Genomic DNA, 18,961 nt, shown 5'->3' with positions numbered 1-18,961 from the left:
CCCTATAAAACCAAACTAGGGGTTTGACTAATTCACAGTCACAACTTGCTTTTTTCTTTCCTACCACTTGGCAAAAAAAAAAAAAAAAAACACTCCCACCCACTCTCAAACATCTTTCCCCAGAAGATGAATAAAGAAATCTCACCCGCGGGACAACGTGTCGGCTGTTACGTTGTCAGCCCCTTTCTTATGCTGGATCTCCAAGTTGTAACCCTGCACCAACAGAGCCCACCTCATCAGGCGTCAGGTTGTGGTTATACATTTGGGACAGGAAAACTAGAGGGTTATGATCTGTGAAGACAACAATTTGAGAGGGGCTATAACCAACATAGACTCCAAAATGCAGCAGAGTGAGCAGCAATGCAAGGGTCTCCTTCTCTATGGTGGAGTAGTTTAGCTGATGTTTTTTAAACTTGACAGAAGTAGCTAACCGGATGGCACACCTCTCCTGTTCCATCCTACAACAGCACAGCTCCAGCGCCGGTGGCACTCAACCTCGAGCTTAAAGGGGAGAGAGGTTTTGTGCGGCCAGGACTGGGGCACAACAAAGGAGAGATTTCACTGCCTCAAAAGCATGTTGACTCTCGTCCGTCCACACAAACGGGACTGTGGGACTACATAAGCTAGTCAGGGGGGCGACAACTACTGAGAAGTTTCAACAACGGAGTTCACGTCTGGTCGCGGGGGCTGGGTAGGTTAACACAGCAGAAACCTTGGCGTTAACAGGACAGACCTGGCCGTGGCCTACCTCTTTACCCAAGTATGTCACCGTGGCCTTTCCAAACTCACACTTAGCAGCAGCGTCACTGACACTAAACTTAGCGTCAGTGACGCTGCTGCTAACCTCTGGAACACCGCAGCCAAAGTCGACAAGCGACCAGTCCAGTCGGCTGAGTTCACTACCACATCGTCTAAGTAAACATTGCAGTTTGGGACAGTCCCTAATACCATATGCATCATTCGTTGGAATGTTGCAGGTGCATTCCTCATCCCGAAGGCCATAACAGTGTACTGCATGAAGTCATCTGGGGTAACAAACGCAGAGATATCGGATCCACGAGGGGTTAATGGCACCTGCCAGTACCCCTTTAGCAGGTCTAGCTTAGTGATGTACTCCGCGGGACCAATACTATCTATGCAGTCCTCCATCCTGGGCAACGGGAACAAGTCTGGGACTGTCACTGCATTTACCTTATGAAAGTCTGTGCAGAAACGTGGTGTACCGTCGGACTTAGAAGTAAACATGGGGAACTCCATGGGCTACAGCTGGGTTGGGCTAACCCATTTCGTACCATGTAATCAACTTCCTCTTTCATCATTTCTCTTAGCCAGCAGACAACGATATGCATGCTGCTTTATGGGGCAGCCGTCCCAACGTTGATATTGTGACGCAGTACAGTGGTCTGGGATGGCACATCGCTAAACAGAGGGAGGAGAGGTTATCAACACTATTACATTACGCTGGTTCGGGGGGAGGTAGGACAAATGTGCCTCTAGGCTAGACAAGAGCTTTGAATTGGGCAACCTACCACCCTGGTGACCTTCATCGAGCCCTGCTAAGCCATCATCAGGTTCAGACCCGCCACAAACCAAGGAAACGGAGGGGTTGCCTGGAGCAGCAGTCTCCGGAGCTTCTTCCTGCTTCTCCTGAGCCGCTTCTCTGGAATGATAGGGCTTCAACATATTAATGTGACACAGGAGTCTCTTTTACGCTCAGGTGTGTGAATGATGTAATCAGTCCCCGAAACCTTGTTTTCCACCACATAGGGTCCGGAAAAACGGGCAGTGAGAGCAGCTCCAAGCACAGGCAGTAAAACCAACACTTGTTCTCCTGGTTTAAATTGCCGTTTGACTGCTTCTGTCAAACCGCTGCTTCATGCCTTCTTGTGCCAGAGCCAGAGCCTTCTTTGCCAGGGAGGTGGCACGGTGCAACCGCTCTCTGTTCTGGGACACAAAATCCAATACATTAATTTTCGGCAAGGAGCCAGACACCAACTGCTCCTTCAACACCTTAAGTGGTCCCTGCACGTTATGACCAAATACGAGCTCAGCCGGACTGAACCCCAAAGACTCCTGCCTAGCATCGCGCACAGCAAAGAGCATGTACGGCACACCCTCATCCCAGTCTCTTCCTGTGTCATAGCAGAATTTATTCAACGCGGACTTGAGCGTCTGGTGCCAACGCTCAAGCGCACCTTGTGATTCAAGGTGGTAAGCGCTAGAAACGGAGTGTGAAATTCCCAGTGCTTGCAACGTCTGACGGAAAGTCTTGGAATTGAAATTGGTACCTTGGTCGGTTTGTACAACTTTTGGCAGTCCAAAGGTGGTGAAGAATTTTGTGAGAGCTTTCATGATGGCAGGAGCGGTAATTTTTCTTAAGGGCACAGCCTCAGGAAAACGGGTGGACACGCACATCACAGTTAACAGAAACTGGTTCCCTGACTTAGTTCTAGGCAAGGGACCAACACAATCCACAATGACATGCTCAAATGGTTCACCAACAGCAGGAACTGGATGCAGTGGGGCAGGTGGCACGATCTGGTTTGGTTTCCCCATGATCTGGCATGTACTGCAAGCTCTGCAGGAGCGCGCTACATCGGCCTTCATGCCTGGCCAGAAAAAAATGTCTAAGCACACGGTTGTAAGTCTTGGCGACACCTAGGTGACCCGACCACAAGTGTTCATGTGCTAGCTCTAGCACATGCCGGCGCCACCCCACCGGAATTACAACCTGATAAACAGTGTCGCGAACCCCAGTCAGATCGGCCGTCCCACCATGAGGAACCCACTTGCGCATTAACACTTCATCCTCAACGAGAAAATGCTGCTGACTTGCTCGCTAACTAGCATCACACCCAGCTGCAGCTAAACATTTCGCCAGGGAGGAATCACTCTGTTGAGCATTGATAAGGACCTCGCGGGTTAATGGCAAGGTTCTCTCAGGAACAGTGACTGAGGAGGCAGCACTTACAGGCACCTGTGCTAGACAGTTCTCTGCCCCACCACTAGAAGGCAATTGGTCCTCCCTAAACACAGGGGAGGAATGAATCTGAAAGATCCACCCCTTGGGTCTACTTACGCGCTTGCGCCCTAGTCAACACACTGACTGAAAACACTCTAGGGTGCTTTTGAACCAACTCATCAGATACAACTTCAGGGGATAGGAGTATCCACCACCTCTGGGTCTGGAAAAACCTTTCCACCAGCAATGTCATTTCCTAGGATAAAATCTACACCATCAACAGGAAAATGAGACTGAACAGCGACGGGAAAGAAACCAGACACTAGCTTGGACTGCACATGAATAGAATGTAAAGGAGCAGGTACAGAGCTCATCCCGATACCTCGAACTACAGCGCTCACATCACGGGCAGATTGAGGGTTCAATGGCAGTACGTTAGCTAAGATAAATGAGCGTGAGCCACCCGTGTCCCTCAGCACTGTGACCGGGCGCTGATCATCAGGTTTACCGGTGAGGGATACCAGTCCCTGGGAAATAAAAGGCCTGAAGCATTCATCAGGTTCCCCTACAGCCAGCTGACGATCACAGGGAGACAGTCTTAATCAACCCAACTCCTTTTGGCGGTTTAGCCACTGGAGGCTGGGGCTTTCGTTTATAGAGAGCACACTCTGCAATAAGATGATCAGGTTTATGACAAAAAAACAAAAACACAACGCTTGTCCACCTGTGCCCCTGAGCCAACACGAGTACCCCGAGTGGTGCTGGGCTTCCTTACAGCATCATCATAAGGGGACGAGTAATGTCTGATAGACGTGTTCTTGTGCGTCAAGGCAAACTCATCAGCAAATGTAGCAGCCTGCTGCAGCGTGGTTACTTTCTGTTTGTTGAGATAAACAGTCTTTTCAGACACAGTTCTTGAATGCTTCCAACAGCATCAGCTCGAGAACTGAGGAGAAATCATCGGCCTTACATGCAGCACACCACCGATCAAACAAAATCCCTTAATCTCTAGCGAAATCAATGCAAGTCTGGCCTACCCCTTTTCTGAGAGCCCTGAAACATTGCCTGTACGCCTCTGGCACCAGCTCATACACCCGCAAGATGGCGCTCTTAATTTTCAGACTATCCTGCACAGACAGCGATGAGCAAGCCTCCTGAGCTTTCCCTGACAGTTTACACTGTAGCAGGATGGCCCACACGTCTTTTGGCCACCTCAGGGCAACAGCAATGCACTCAAAAGCAGTGAAATAGCTCTCAATGTCGGTCTCATGAAAGACATGGACTAGACAAATGTGTTTACTTACATCAAAAGGTACTAGGGAGGGCAGATCCTGATGACCCAGTACCGGCAGCGGTGGCTGAGAACTGCGCTGACCGCAGCTCCAACTCGCGCATTCTAATGGCGGTTTCTGCCTCCAACTTCTTTAGCTCCAACTCCCTCCTGAGCTGGTGCTCACGTTCGCGCTCCTCCCGCTCCAAATGGAGCCGAGCCAAACGAACCTTCAACCGTGCGTCCTCTCTAGAGGTAGGGGAGGACTCCACGGACAATGGATAATATCTCGGCAGGGTGAACTGCTTACCCCCGCCCGGCTTCACACCGAGGTGTGGCGTGGCCACATCCTCTGCCACGGAAGCAGACTGCCTCGCTGCTGCCCCAGCGGGCAAATCTGTCAAACTCAAGACACCGCTCTGCACTAACCCATCAGTCACAGCGGCCCGCAACTCTGCGTTAACCAGAGAACTAGACACAGAAAACCCATAATGTTTAGCGATAGCAAACAGTTCAGCTTTCTTACATCCATCCAGCTGCTCTAGCGTAGGTTTGGCTACAAACGCCTCCAAACAAAACACAGCCATCTTTGCAATTGCTACCTGGCTAACACCAACGGAAGCAGTAACACCATACAACAGTGCAAACAACAACAAATTTACGCAGACACGCAGCCAAAATACAACCGCGGCGGCTATAGAACAGTCACACACCAGCTTCCTCAAAAGAGCAACCCCTTCCCCAGGGCCCTGCCTACCCAAAACTTAGCCTAAGCTGTCTTCTGGGGCATGCCGGGCTCAAGGCGACTTTAAAGGCGAAACTTCAGCGGCCAGGGCCCCAAAAGCCTACCTCCGACAGGGAACTCGCTCCCCACCCAGGATTCGCCCCAAAATTAAAAGGAAAAATAACAACCAAGTGCCCGATGGAAAGACTTCTGGGCAGCCTAGCTGGACACTTCTAACTAGCTGGGGAAAGGTGTACCCTGGAAAAACTGGACAGTGAAAACCCACACACGGTCAATGCGAACAGTTCCAACGCGAATACAAACAATAAGTGCTTCCCCGCAACCCGGAATGTTTGGGGAAAAGGATCCCGGACGAGCCCCCAAATTGTTACGAACCTCCAGTGGAGAATCCAGGGGAGGAGGAGGTTAGTGACAATAATAGAATCATTCCAGGTTGAAGGAAGCCAGGAGACAGATTTTACAGTACATACAGCGTTTTATTTACAATAAAGAAAAATGCTAAGGTACCCTCGGGGAGGGTCTACAAAAAACAACTTCCCAAAAACAAGGAAGCACCCACAAATGCCACGAATGAGAAAATAACATAAGACACAATAATGAATACCACCCTCCCTCCACTGAGGGAGTGAACCCCACCACGAGGTTCAGACTTGTCACTCACTGCAGTTTCACCCAGCTCTCCATGCCCAGTCTGCCTGCTCTCTGCTCCTTATACCTGCTCCTGCGCTCCCGCTTATTGCAAACTGGGGACAGGTGTGCACCTTAGCCTCCTGGCTGCAACATCAGAGGGGGGGAAGGGCAGGACCTGCAGAGGACAGACGAGCAGCAGTACCCCTGGGCAGACACACACGGCTTAAGGGCCGTAACAACCGCCCTGCCATTTTTGAAAGACAAAATCTAAATGTAGTTTAAGTTTTTATACTTGCGTCTGAATGCATTTTTTCTTCCTTCAAAGCATCCCTTTGCTTAATTTTCTTCTTATTGCACCATCAAAATGGACCTGAAACCTGCTTACTTAGTCGTCTGTTATCGTGGACATCATGCTCTTACATGCAAATGCAGTTGAAGATGGGCACTGCATCACCAAGCAGTATTGCTTTATACAATAACAAAGGAGGACATTTCATCTGATGGATTCAAATCTGTATGTACAGTTAGAAAAATACATCCTATAATCTGCCGACTAGGACTGGACAGTGATTGGCAGGTGAGCAGTCAAATGTCGGTGTAAGGTCACAATGTCCTGGCCAGTTAATGAGCTTACCTGTGAAGCGGTCATCAGTCACCTGATTTGGCAAACAGCAGAGGCCGGTGTGGATCGAGTCAAGGAGATTATAAAACCAGCTGTGAGGTCAGTCCACTGCTACATGAGGTCAACATTGGTGGTTTTAAGTGAAATGTGGCCAAAACAAGTGGCTGGATTCACATTCATGTCCCTCTCATGATGTCCCTCTCAGATGGAAGGGGAAACGTGGGCCCATCCACTGTGTTTTCATAGATGTTTAAAAATATCGAAAAAAAATCGTTCTTGCAATATTCATGATCAATAACACAATGTCACATCTTGTTTGTATCGTGTAACCTTAACTGACGCCTCAGAAAACCACACCCACTCCTGCACCACAGACTACAGAAAGAAATAAAAGAAAATATTAGAGCCTTCCCAAACCCTAATTACTGTGCTGTTCATATTTTAAAAGGTGGTGGATATCAGGTTAAATTTACACAGACGTAGACATATACAGTGTGTTTTTAATGTCAGTTAACTTGTAGTGATTAAATGAAACAGATGGCAGGAACTCGCACACTTTTTCTCAACGGAGACAAGACGACAGAGTAATGGACTAATCTGTAAAACTGAGGCTGACAGGGAGCACCCGATGGACAGATTGTGTCTAAGTGTGTATATATATAGGTACCTTGACCCTTGCCTTTCTGGCTGCTTCAGCCTCTGTAGCCATGCTGCGCTGCAGATTGACAGGGAGGCTCAGATCTTATAGCTCCACCCGCTCCACCCGAACACCCCACAGTCTGAACGCAGCGTACAGCACCTCCTATAGGACAAAACATTTTAAACAAAGTAAATATCAGGGGTATTCAAATGTGCCAGATCTTCCAAACAGGAATTAAAAATCTTTTTTTTAGCTTCTGATACTGACACATTTTAAACAAATGCAAATTAATGTGATACAGAATAGAACATAATTAAGTACTTGCCAGACCAGGCATGTTAAACTGACAGGTTTCATTGTCAATTTTACTTTGAGTGTTGACAGAGACATGTATTCAGTACTTCCCTCCACGTGTCTGTCAATAGCTAGATGTAGAAAACATTAATCGGTACGACGCATGTGCAACTCTCAACAGACATGAGGATGAAACAAAATGGCTCACTTGTTAGCTACTTCCATACACTATAATATGTAGTTTACTTGTTTTGTCATATTTATTTATATATGCTGGGACACTCTTTGAGGTTTCTGGGCCAGATGGGGCCCACAGGTTGGCGAATGAATTGGCCTGATGTATATAATATACTACTGAGGGGCAAAGTTTAACATAACAGAAACAGAAATTAATAAGAAACACACAATTTACATAAACAGAACAGAGGGGAACCTTCAAGAAAAACAATTAAAAGTAGCATTATAATGTTTTAAAATCTTCTTTTGCTGCTTGTTGCCTTTTCATTCTTCTTATAATTAGTATTTATAGTATTTATAGTATTGCCTCTCCTTCTGAATCTGAGTCTGCTCTACAATAAAAACAATTTTTATACATTCATATTTTTCTTTCATCCTGCCAAGGGAGAAGAAGCTGGTGGCTACACTTTTCTTTGCTCTGTTTTTAGTAATTAATCTTTTCTGCATTTTCTTACACTTTTTGATCCCTGAGGGGGAATTTGTTAGTTCTCTGGGTTAAACCCATCCTAATTAGGAGCAGTGTGCACCCTCTGTACAGAGACCAGGGAGCAGCTAGGGGATCCCTCTAGTTCCCAAGCCAAGTCCGCTAAAAGCACATTCCCTGACCACGAATCGAACCCGGGCCGCGGCGGTGAGAGCGCCAAATCCTAACCACTAGACTACCAGGGATCCGGGGTATGGTTATCTAATATCATCATGTTTTTGTGTAAGTGTAAATGTAAATGTATAATGCATTTGAGTTGTTTTGTATTTAGCTTTTTACATTATAACAAATTGCACCCTTTTTGAAATGTCATCTTTTTCATTTTTGTTTATAAAAACATATTAAATGCCCCATATATTTTTTAACACTGTAATGTTATTTTATCTTTGAACACCTCATTAAAATGTTTTAAAAAATAAAAGAAATAACAGCTTTATTATCGTGCAATAGATGTAAATTGTTTTTCCACATGGAGAAATTAGTCTTTCAGGATTTTGGTTTAACATCACCTGTAAGTGACTGTCTTGTTTCTGTGAGTCAATCCCAGCTGACATCAGGCAAAAGGCAGGCTACACCCTGGACAGGTCGCCAGTCCATCACACACAGACAAACAACCACTCACACCTAAGGACAATTTTAGGGTCACCAATTAATCTAGTCAGCATGTCTTCAGACGGTGGTAGGAAGCCGTAGCACCTGGCGAGAACATGCAGACTCCACACAGAAAGGCCCGAGGCAATCGGGGTTTGAACCTGCAACCTTCTTGCAAACAGTGCTAACCAGTGCACCACCATGCCGCCCACTCTGTGAGTCATATGTTATATATTTATATATGTTATAATAATAAATGCGAGGCACAAACTCCCAATGAAACTCGATATCAGCACATCGATATCATCTGCCACTGTGATCCCTTTTTGACTTAAATGTCCATCAACCAACAACTGTAATAAGAGATCTGATCATAACAGACATAAAATGGCAGCGCTTCATTCACTTCCATTTTCTTTGAAATCCTCTGTGTCAGTACGTCCTTCAGAGTGTTTGCGCCCAATGTGGCCCTCAGGGTCGTCTGGGCCAGTGAGTGTGTGGCTTGGGAGCCATTTTTAACACGTGTGACCCAGAAGGAGGGGTCCACGACCCAGTAAAACACGACAGCATCCACCATTAACGGCACCCCGTCTGCAGTCAGAACCTAAGCAGGAAAGGCAGAGGTGAGAAAATGATGCAACTGTTTCGTTTCCTGTGCTACTCTTTGTGGAGAATAAATTCCAAATATGATCTTACATTAATCCCCATAATCATCTCACAACCTCCAGGAACAGTTCACTGATTTATTGAAAAGGTGAGTTTACTTGCGCAGGTAGAAAATCCAAGCAGAGAGTCCACAGGTAAACGGGAATGGAGCAGGCACCCGGATTTATGGTGCAGAGGCTGGAAAGTAAAGGCAGGGACCAAGAGGACAGGCTGAATGGACAAAACTCGCTTGTGGCCAAATAGTTGTTTTTTGCTTAGGAAGGTTCCTAAGCAACTGTCTTCCAGCGTCCCTGCTTATATTCATTTTTTTATTTCAATTCCAACAATGGTATTGAATAATATTTTGCACCGGGTTGTCTACGTCTCTTTCGCCTGCATGAAACAACAAGCTAAGAACGCAGGGGGAAAGATATACTTTTTGTTGTCCTTAGTTGTCTTTTCCTGTCCTTATGAATTCTCCTTCACATCTTTTCCTGCCCTCATAACTTTTCCATCGAGGTCAAGGAAAAATTTTTAGGAAAAGACAAAGGCGGTCTTTTTTTGGACTTGTATACCCAGGACTATGCAGCTATTTCACTAATGAACGAGACAGTCCGCAGGTTCACTTTCTGTATGACGTCGAGCCAGTGGATGAACCAAATCAGACCTGCAAAGATCAAGTAAGTTGACAGGATGTTCTTATTTTCAAACTTAAATCATCATCACGGAAATCATTATCACAGATTCTGGTTTCGCCCAACTTTAAGTTCTGGCAAAAGGTTCATTAAGCTTTGCAAAAAGGGCTCCAGGCGGATCCAAGTGGTATCAGAGCTAAACTAAGTGTTGCTAACAGGAAAGCTATTACTAAAAAGTAATTATTTACAATTATTTATGATTTCTTTAGCATGGAAAGAATAACGTTTTCTTAACATTAGACAGCAACAGGTCAAGTGTTTTTGTAAAAATATTGGAAGTTTGTTTTGTTTTATCTTTTTCTATGTTAACTGATCATGAAGGTACTGGTTCTATTTAATCTCTGTTTTTCTACCGTACATTTTCTGTACCTCTATATTTTATTTTAATGGGCCTCATTTGCTTGGATGAATAGAGATCACAGGTAGATTGTCACTTTACACCGATACTTTAGAAGGTGTAAAGGAAAAGCTCTTTCTTTGATTGTACTGTTGTTGAAGGACAGAGGAGTCTGTTTTAACTCGTACCAGGTCCTTTGGCTCGTCCTTTAACAATGTAATTGTGTTTTTGACTGTTGCCAGGCAAAAGACTTCCCCATGGGAACCTGTGTTGTTTACAGACCAAACAAAAAAGTGTTACTGGCAGCCTTTATATAGAACAGCATACACATACATATATACTATGTATGTATTTTACTATTTGATTGTGTTTACAGAGTATCCCAGGCACAAACATTTCCTCCGTTGTAGTTCAGTCTTAAAAAACAAGAGGACACAGACAGACCTTGAAATCAGCCTCTTTGGATTGGAACGATTATTATCATTCTTGATGAGGCTGTCAGTTAATTTCTCAATTGATTTAGTTTATAAAATGTCCAAAAGCTGTGGGAAAAGGCCCACAGACTTCCTGTTGCTTATTTTGTCTAACAGTCCAAAACCTACAGATATTTACTTTGCAATGATGTAAAAAATCACATTGACATCTAAAAAGCTGGAACCACTGAATCTTTGACACAATGATTACTGAAGTTATTATCAACAGTAATGCGTTACATTACTGCGTTATAGACAAAAGTAATTTGACTACTTTATAAAGCGTTACCCCCAACATTGGTCATATCCCTATTAAACATTTATCCTTATTTAACCAACATTGTCATGCACCGATTTGGCTATTTGGAGCAAGGCACCTTACCAAACTATGAAAACTTATTTTTAACCGCCAATGGAAGTAGGCTATTAAGGCTACTAGTAGGCTATTATTTAATTGACTTCTACATCAGGGGTCCTCAATTACATTTGTTCTAAAATAATTGCCATATTACTGTTTAATATTTTCAACTTTAGCAGAATGAACGTTTTTATTAGCTTAGCTATATCAATGTGAACAGACACTTAAAAACATGATAGGCCTAAATCCATAAGGATAAATTGGCGGCCAGCTTTACTAGAAAATGCTCTCATACTGCAGCCAGTCTGGTGCAGCGAAACAAAACTATTGTAGGGCAGTTATTGGTATTTTCCATAATCATGTGAGCAGTCATGATCTGACTTTATGCTGCACACAACATGAGTCTGCTAACAGCGAAAGTGAAAGTGAAAGGAGTTGGTTACCTGGCTGAGAAAGTGGAGGTGTGCAGCCTGTCGCCTGCAGCTCTTTATCTGTCTGCTGCTGACTGTAGCAGTAGGCTACTCACTGCAATATTTAAAAACGTTTGATGAATGATCCGCCTTGCAAACAGATTGCATTTCCCGTGACTACTTCAAAATAACAGTGAACTCGTGTTTGGCCAGTTGAATGCTTTTATTGTGAAGCTGCAGAAGCAGGACACTGCATCATTTTCCTTGCACTTTTTTTACTCACTAACGGATGTGATTGAAAATGTAGCGAAGTAGGCTAACTTACAATACTAATAGTAATTCGTTACTTTCCGCCTCAGTGAGGAACAGTAAATGATTTAGGCCTACAATGTAAATGCTCCGTATTTGTACAGCGCCTATAGTCTTTTCGACCACTAAAAGCGCTTTTACACTACATCTGCTTTCACCATTCACTCACTGAGCCTAGTGCTCATTCGCACACATAAATACACTGGCGGAACAGCCACCAGAGACAATTCAGGGTTCAGTATCTTGCCCAAGGATACTTAGACATGCAGCCAGGAGGAGCCGGGGATTGACCTTTCCGATTAACGGGCAACCCGCTCTAACAGGCCTAACAAAACAACAACAGCAAAAAAATTGAACAAGCAAAAAGGATTTATTGTTTCTCTTTAAAGGTTTCCTTGTACAGTTTGGTAGTTCTGTTACATTTTTTGTAAGAGTCAATAAGTTTAAAGGGTTTTGGCCTTTTGGGGGTGACCAAGAACATTCATGATCGGTAGGCCTACTTCACAAACACTAACAGCAAAGAGCTATGACAGAAATATGCAGAAATTATGTCTGGCCATTTCATTATAGCCTATTTACAGGTTACACACTGTAGTTGAATGGTCTGCCTAGTCTATGTTTATACAGCATTTGTATCATTTAAACATCATATTTGTCAAAATTCAATTGTTTTGTTTCACAAAAAGTGACATTGACGAACTATTTATGCACACGGCTGCATGAAAGGGACCCGAGCTTCTCCCACTGCACTGTCTATCTTTGTCTGTGACCATCTTTTTGCACATATGTAGTGGAATTTCACATGTAAAATTGCCTTGACATTAATCTAGTAACACAGGGTAACATGGGGCAAGGCTAAAAAAACCGACATAATGTCACACTTCTTTTTCTCACCTCTTCTGGGTGCTGCTAGTCTCACTCAGAGACGGCCCGTGGTATAGGCGACATAGTTGCCTATAGGGCGCAAAATGTCAGGGCTTGACGCAAATCAACTCAGCCCAGCTACTGTCACACTGGCGTACGCCGTGATAGTAATACCCCGCGCTGTAAGTCCAGAGGGTTGTTACGAGTCTGTCCTTGTGTAGAGTTTTGCAATATAAACATCTAAATCATGAGGTGCAGCTTTGCTCTGTTTGGGAATGTGAGCTGCACTTTACTGGAGCTGCTGAAGTTAACATGTGTGGTGTGGAATTGTGGTGTGTTTTCCAGCTGGTTTCGGTTTCACATGCAACATGCAATCTGTGTGTTGTGTCAGTCAAACGGTCTAAAGGGGGTAATTCCAGCAGAGCAATAAGTAATGCACAGCAGAGTACAGGACTGGTAGACTTTAAATATTATGAATTCTAATTAAATAATGACGTCAGTCTCGTTATATGGCGGCTTTTTTGACTGGACATGTCAGAGAACTAAGATGTGTGGGAGAGATTCTGAATGTGCAGAAAGTTTTGAACATGAGCAGAAAACCTGCTGAAACACAGCAGCTATCAAAGTACAGGAATAAATAACTTAAATTAAAATTACTTTATTTGAGGTAGAAAGGTGTCACATGCACATACATCCCCAAATAAAAGACACAAAAGAGGATGTGTGCATGTGTGTGCTTTTAAATTAGAAAAGTTGATCTACAGGAGAAACACAGGCTATTTAAAAGCAATAGCTACAGAATGCCTGAAAACCTTACTGCATTATATTCTATTAATTTTTTTGTATATTTGAATTGTCACCTGCTGCCTGAATTTTGTGTTTTCCACCATATAATTCTGACATAAGTTGATCTATTTTGTTGTCATTTAAAGTAAGCTGTAGATAAAATCTAATTGTGTTAAATTTATATATATTTATCCTACAAACATGTGTTGGATTAACATTATCAGATTGTATAAACAACACGCAGACAGCTAGTTCACTCTACATGGACAGAAAACTAACCGTTTAAACCTTATTACAAATTATAAGTTTGCAAAATATGTATATATGCAATACCTGATTTTGCACAAATGAAAGTTCTGTATACTTCTTCATGGCCCGTGTATGCTTTATTTTGCAGTAAAGATTTAAGGAGAAAAAAAAAGATTCTGATTATTACCACATGAATGCATCAGTCACCGCAAACCACTCCCTTTCCAAGCCACAGGAGACGCTACGGTGGCCGACACACTCTGTTGGCTCTTGTGCTAAATAATACATACATTTGTCCAAATTTCTCTTATTTTCTTACTTCTAATAAACTGGTCGACTACTACTACTAGAATTACAAACGTTACACTGTAAAGATTATCTAGGTGGTTCAGCTTTAAAACATAAGTTCAATTGCTGCCTTAAAAATTTGAGTAAACTCAACTTTAAGAAAAGCTTTGTTTCAACTCATGATGTTATGTTATACAATTTGTTTAATTAATGATCATTTATTGTTTGAACTTAAAACTGTCAGTTAAAACAACTATCTATATTACATTGTCCACTCAAGGAAACTTGCTTTATCTTGTCAAACAAACATACAATTCTACACCCTTTCAACTCACATTTTTAAGTTCAGATAACTAAATTTAAGACATTTCAAGTTAACTCAACTTGACTATTGCCTTGGTTTCAACTAATAAATTCAACTTTATAAAGTTGATATAACTACAGTGTTCTAGTTGTGTCAATGTTGTTTTTTTAGTTAAATTAACTTTTTACAAGTTTGAGTTATTCTAACTCATAGTTAGAATAGACCCCAACAACAGCAACACTGTAATATTATCTTAAGTGACTTGCAACAGGGCAGGGTGGCTTGCTGGTGCGCCTGTGCACGCCGCAGTCAAAGATCAAAATAGCAGCACTTGTCACCTCCTTTCTGAAAGGGCCTTAAGACCGTTGTATTTTGGTTTGAATTTGAATATATGACTTATCTGCAGTGTATAATTAGCAGGGGTGAGCAAAAACACCACTATCTCTATCTGTATCTGTTAAACAATTTAAATTTTCTGTATCTGTACTCAGAATGGGCGGGGCTTAACCTATAAATAGGCGGGATTAACTGGAAGTTATTTAAGCCTCAAATTTGTATCAGAACTTGCTATATTAGAAAACTATTTACAGAACAGCCTCAGAATTGAGCTTCAGCGCAATGTTTTTGATAAAAAAAAAAGGTTATATTTATAGTTTATAACAAAACAGATATTGACACATTTTACTCTGATGATACTCATAAAAAGTATCTGTACCAGATACTCGTTTTAACTGAGTACACGCTAAACCCTAATAATTGGTTGATTATGTCTTTGTTTTTCTCAAACTCAAAAGACGCAGCACCTAGGCTTTTTTTTTCTCTAGCTCCAATCCTCACACCTCGCCTTTTTTTTCAACTGATAACTTCCATACGTAAGTTCAATCAAACAAACAAAAGTGTCAAATAGTCAACACAATGAATTAATGCAAGTTTAACTTTCTAAAACTCGTGCAGTTGAGTTCAAAGTCCAAAACTTGTCAGAGCTATTTGAGTTGAAAAGAAGAAGTAAGTTCACGTAACTAAATGGGTCTATGATTTTTTTCAGTGTACTCAACGTAATGACAAAACACGCTCTGCAGAGGCTTTGGCCATTTGGCCTACTGTAGAAACATGGCAACTGGTCGACTACTACTACTAGTACTACAAACGTTACTTCTTGTTCTTCTTCGTACATACTCAACGTAGTGACAAAACACGCTCTGTAGAGGCTTTGGCCATTTGGCCTACTGTAGAAACATGGCAACTGGTCGACTACTACTACTAGTACTACAAACGTTACTTCTTGTTCTTCTTCGTACATACTCAACGTAGTGACAAAACACGCTCTGTAGAGGCTTTGGCCATTTGGCCTACTGTAGAAACATGGCAACTGGTCGACTACTACTACTAGTACTACAAACGTTACTTCTTGTTCTTCTTCGTACATACTCAACGTAGTGACAAAACACGCTCTGTAGAGGCTTTGGCCATTTGGCCTACTGTAGAAACATGGCAACTGGTCGACTACTACTACTAGTACTACAAACGTTACTTCTTGTTCTTCTTCGTACATACTCAACGTAGTGACAAAACACGCTCTGTAGAGGCTTTGGCCATTTGGCCTACTGTAGAAACATGGCAACTGGTCGACTACTACTACTAGTACTACAAACGTTACTTCTTGTTCTTCTTCGTACATACTCAACGTAGTGACAAAACACGCTCTGTAGAGGCTTTGGCCATTTGGCCTACTGTAGAAACATGGCAACTGGTCGACTACTACTACTAGTACTACAAACGTTACTTCTTGTTCTTCTTCGTACATACTCAACGTAGTGACAAAACACGCTCTGTAGAGGCTTTGGCCATTTGGCCTACTGTAGAAACATGTCGGCGCAGCATGGCAACGTCCATGTAAGAGGACCAGCGGTGTATGTAGATAGAAATGTCTCATTCTAAGTAATAAAAACATAAACTGTCCATTGTCTAAATGACATCTAACTTACAAACGATCAACCATAAAGGGGGAAGACGCCCCCCCTCCAATGGGGTGAGATTCCCCGGTCGTCCCGGCCTTTCTGTGTGCATGTTCTCCCCGTGTGTGCGTGGGTTCTCTCCGGTTGCGCCGGCTTCCTCCTACCATCCAAAGACAGAAGGACTAGGTTAATTTGGTGGCTCTAAATTGTCCTTAGGTGCGCGTGGTTGTTCGTCTATGTGTGGCCCTGCGATGAACTGGCGACCTGTCCAGGGTGTACCCCGCCTTTTGCCCGATGTAAACTGGGATTGGCTCCAGCCCTTCCGCGATCCTGTACTCAAAACAAATGCACATACTTCATCTATCAAATTCAATCTTGAGGACTACATTAGGTCAAAATATGTACAAAACTGTAACATGTATAGGACTATAAGTATATTGTGGCGTCAGGTGAAATGATGATCATAATCTAAACAGAGGTTTACCACATGTATAGCTTATTATACTGTGACCATATTTGCAGCTGTATCCTTTGACCTGTGATGTGCAGCTGACTATGACTATTACTATTACTGTGGGTCAGTTTTCTTGAGGCAGGAGAACTTTTGGGAGTTACTAATCTTTATTCATATAAAGGCAAACACAAAATTCAGGTGGCAGGTGATGATTCCAAATATAATACACTATAATGCAGTAAAGCTCTCAGGCACTTTTTGTTGCTTTTAGATATAGATATATTTTCACCTGTAGTTAAACTTTTCCAAGGTTGTTTATTTGTCATTATACACCACAAGGTTGCTGTATAATGAAACTAAAGTTTGTTGTCCCTTCAAGCTGCACACACAGAACTTAACAAATGAATATATTAATATTTGAATACACATTTAATGTGTATTCAAATATTTCCATGTTTTTTTTTTCATGTTTTTTTCTTTGTTTGGGGAAGTAGCTTCTTAAATATGACTGTGGCACCTTTACTCACCTCAATTATCCATCCATCGTCAAGCGCTTATCCTGCATGCAGGGTCCCTGGGGGGCTGGAGCCAATCCCAGCTGACATCGGGGCGACAAGGCGGGGTACATCCTGGACAGGTCGCCAGTCCATCGCAGGGCCCACCTCAATGATATTAAATCATTTTAATTCAGTTTCTAAAGGTTTCTGCTCATGTTCAAAACTTTAAGCACATTCAGAATCTCTCCCACATAGACTCTCTGTGTTCTCTGACAGGTGCAGAAAAAAAAAAGTCGTAGCCTACTATTACGAGAACAACGTCATCATTTACGAGAATTCATAAAACAGTACCTGCCCTATACTCCGCTGTGCATAAGCCTGCGATGTTGCTCTGCTGATTTGGCCCCTGCAGACACAGAACCGTTTGGGACTGTCCTGGATGAGAGGAGGTGGATAAACGAAACTTATTTAATCTTCAACCAAGTCCAGTTTCCCTTGACTTTAACCTTCGTTGGATTATTTGAAACACTTTGGATCAGACAGAAATATCACCACAAATCCACACAAATGTTCACAGTCCTAAACAGAGCAAGTCTGCGCCTCAGATTTTAGATGTTATTTTGCAAAACTCTTTCAGTTAGTCAACGCGACTCACCGCGCGAGGTCGCATCGCATCAGCTGGGTGGGGTTCACTCGCCCCTACTTGTTATCAGTAATACATGTGTTTTTCACTGCGTGAGAAAATCGATGTGTGGCGTGAGATCGTGTGAACATTGTCTGCGTAAGTGCCATTTTCAGCGCCTGAGACTTAGCAGCTCTGGTGTTACATTATTTAAAGGTTAAGCAAGCTAAAGTTTTACTAGTCTGCCTGTTTGCTCCTCACCTTCACCTTACACGGTGCTTCTGAACAAATTGTCTGACCAGAGATTTGGCCATTGCCTCCCTATGATTTTATTCTTCTCTGTTTGTTTTGGCTGCTCTTTTCTGGGCCCCTGACAGGCTGCAGAGTTAAAGCGACTCGATAATGATGCATTTATTTATCATGTAAATACATCTAAAAAGTAACAGTAAGTACAGTAAGACAGTAAGTAAAGTGTGTAACTTGATCCTATTTAAGGGTTAACCATAGACCTTTGCGTGGACCCCCACATACAGGCTCATTCATAATGTGCATTTTGTTGATATATTAATCAATCAAATGGCATCAAGAATAAAAAAGTGTGTAGTTTCTCATTCATTAAACCTTAATGCCAACACCCATTATTTCTCTTTTTAATAGATAACAACGTAAAGACACTCAAAGGTAAATAAAATATAATAAAATCTCTAACACTAGTTTCATGCTCTAAATGCATATCAATTTTATGTGCCTGGTCATGCAGTAGTCCCTACATAACAGCCTTGTAGTACTGTCTTGTGTTGGTATGGCAACACAAGACAGGACTCACAAACTGGGAGTCGGGATATATTAGGACCAGCAACCTCTTGCTGGTCTTAATATATATATTTCATGTTTAGCAACCTGGGAGACTCACACGACTCACATGACAGATTTTTTATCCAGAGGCCCAGAGTTTAATCAAAACCTGGAGAAATACATGCATCGCAACCTGCGAAGTCTGCTGATTTGAAGTTTGCACAATTTTTTCCCCCATGTTAACTTTTAATAGGTTTTTTGGGGGGTTGTTTTGTTATACTTTGAACTGTGTCTGTAGGAGATGGTGCTCTACAAATAAACTTTCTTGTGGTATTGTGCCTATTTTTTCTCTCTCTCTCTCTCTCTCTCTCTCACACACACTTCCTGTGAAACTGTCAGGCCAACTCAGTGGTTGTCTTCCATCTTCAGTAGTTTACTCTCTGCT

General features: G+C 42.7%; 1 protein-coding gene across 1 annotated transcript in view; it reads left to right on the top strand.

Moving 5' to 3' along the window:
* The first annotated feature begins 9,500 nt into the window (after positions 1-9,500).
* si:ch73-264p11.1 (uncharacterized protein LOC100000923 homolog) overlaps positions 9,501-18,961 on the top strand; it is a 16,045-nt gene continuing 6,584 nt past the window's right edge. Inside the window, exon 1 of the mRNA XM_046043955.1 lies at positions 9,501-9,800. The gene's annotated coding sequence lies outside the window, so the exon portion shown is untranslated. The remainder of the gene's footprint in view (positions 9,801-18,961) is intronic.

Source organism: Micropterus dolomieu, linkage group LG01 (genome assembly GCF_021292245.1).
Source record: "Micropterus dolomieu isolate WLL.071019.BEF.003 ecotype Adirondacks linkage group LG01, ASM2129224v1, whole genome shotgun sequence".
NCBI classification, from domain to species: Eukaryota; Metazoa; Chordata; class Actinopteri; order Centrarchiformes; family Centrarchidae; genus Micropterus; species Micropterus dolomieu.
The sequence above is the reverse complement of the archived record's forward strand: the minus strand, read 5'-3'. Positions and strand labels throughout refer to the sequence as shown.